At 32.2% G+C, this 2,500-nt stretch overlaps 1 protein-coding gene across 1 annotated transcript in view; it reads left to right on the forward strand.

Annotated features, from left to right (window-relative positions):
• The window catches only part of LOC119576356 (hemicentin-2-like), a 57,252-nt gene that overhangs the window by 47,069 nt on the left and 7,683 nt on the right, over nucleotides 1-2,500 (forward strand). The gene's annotated exons all lie outside the window — the stretch shown is intronic.

The following is a 2,500-nucleotide window of genomic DNA, read 5'->3' on the forward strand; positions in this document are numbered from 1 at the left end:
AAGAAAAATCATGGAAGCCCATGATCGCCAAGGCCGCGGTGGCCGAATGGTTAGAGCATCGAACTCAAGACTGTCACGACGGCAATCTGAGTTCGAGGGTTCGAGTCACCGGCCGGCGCGTTGTTCCCTTGGGCAAGTAACTTCACCTCGATTGCCTACCTAGCCACTGGGTCGCCAAACAAGCCCAAAGTCAGTGCTGGTCCCAAGTCCGGATAAAATAGAGAGAATGATTACCTAAAAAGGTAACACCGGCACTCTCCGTGGAAAGGAACTGGGGACCCTACCACGTACTCACTCCAAGAGCATCACAACATGAAAACTACAATTAAGTATCATGCTGTGACCACGGCGGCTCAGACATGAACCTACCGTTAAAAGAAGAAGTAGTAGTTGTAGTAGTAGTAGTTGTAGTAGTAGTAGTAGTAGTAGTAGTAGTAGTAGTAGTAGTAGTAGTATCAATAGTAGTGGTAGTGGTAGTGGTAGTGGTAGTGGCAGCAGTAGCAGCAGGAGTGGTGGTAATTTTTGTAGCAGTAGTAGTAGTAGTATCTGGAGTAGGAGAACTAGTTACAAAAATAGTCGGGGCAGCATTGTAGTATCGCTGTTTGACTTGCATTAATAAACGCAATGGTTAGAGAACGGTCTTTGGCATCTGTGTTGTGTCGTTGAAAGTTGTCCGTGGAACCTTTCTCATAGGCTACTGCATTCTTGTCAACTATAAGGAAAGTGGCGCTGCTCTTCTAAAGTGGCTAGAAGATCCTTTCATCGCCAACTGCCCTTACATGAAGTCCACACAAGACTAGAGCAACAACAGCAGAACAGCCCCACTTTATGCAAGGACTAGGATCAAACGCATATACTAAACTTTTGTTCATCAACAAATTACCTAAAAAAGGTTAGATAAATACCAAAGTTTTATCTTATTTCAGCAGTGTTATCATAATCATCATTATCATATTTTTTTTTTTCATTTTCACTTGCATTAATATTATCATCATTACTTTCATTTTTTTCAGGAAGGTCAAAATCTCACGTGGTTTGATCTAATCTATGTTTACGTTAAACAGCGTTCTAAAGAAATATTAACACACAGCTTTGTATATTTGGTGAAAATCATGTTGTCACGAGTTCTGCATGGCACAGAAACTCAAAGCTGCTAATCCCTGTCTTAGAGGAACACCAACATTAAATTTATCAAATGATTTGTTACGGGGCTAATGAAGGGGCGTTTAACACCAATTATATGTGCATAGTCACGGAACATTGATATTGCTCACAGTCTCGAAGATTAAAACCCGTAGTGAGACTGGCTAAGCTTTTCACCCCAGCAGCGGGTTCATTACAATCACACACAAGAAATATAGGTTTATCAATGTATCATTTACATACAGAAAATGTAGGCTAATCAATGTATAAATTATACACATGAAATCTTGGCTTACCTCCTGGAAGAAGGTGCTGGTGTTACTGTCAGGATTCATTTAGCATGACTGTCACATTATGATAATTAGGTTGTTTTTTTTTTTTGTCTTTGTTATTATCATAACTAGTATTATTATTTTTGCAGTAGTCGGAATATCAGGAGAAGGAAGAGGAAAATAGTAGTAATATTTATTTTTAATACTATCAATATTATGATCATTATTATTTTTGTTGTTCTTATTATTGTTATTACTGTTATTGTTGTTGTTCTTATTAGTATTGTTATTCTTGTCATAATAATAATAATAAAAGAGGATGATTATTATTATAATCATCATTATTGCTATTTTCATTATCATTATCATGGTCATCATCAGTATCATTAACATTTTTACAGTTGTTATATCATTATTATTAATATTGTCATTATTTTTTAGGTTTTTTATATCATTGCTTTTATTATCATTACTGCCGTAATTATTACTATTACTAAAATTACTATCGTTATTATTTTTATGTTATAATTATTTGTATTATTATTATTGATATCATCATTTCCATCATTTTCTTCTTCCTCTTCATCTTCTTCTTCTTATTATTATTATTAGTATTATTATTATTAGTATTATTATCATTATTATTATCATTATAATTGTTGTTGTTGTTGCTGTTGTTGTTGTCGTCGTTGTCACTGTTATCACTATTACTGCTATTTTTATCACGTTTTTTAATCACTGTTATCATCAATATTTTTGTTATCATTACTATTGTTATTACTTTTGTAATTACTATGATTCTTCTTATTATCATCTTTGCCATTCTTATCACTATCAAAATGATGATGATAGTGATGTTGATCACTATTATCATAATTATCTTTACTATCATTATCATTGTAAGAAAATTTTTCATTATTTCTTCTTCTTTTTATTATCATTATTATTGTTGTTGTTATTGTTGTTATTTTAATTACCTTTATTATTATTGTTATTGTTATTATTATTATTATTATTATTATTATTATTATTATTATTATTATTATTATTATTATTATTATTATTATTAATACTATTATTATTAT

Source organism: Penaeus monodon, chromosome 8 (genome assembly GCF_015228065.2).
Source record: "Penaeus monodon isolate SGIC_2016 chromosome 8, NSTDA_Pmon_1, whole genome shotgun sequence".
NCBI lineage: Eukaryota > Metazoa > Arthropoda > Malacostraca > Decapoda > Penaeidae > Penaeus > Penaeus monodon.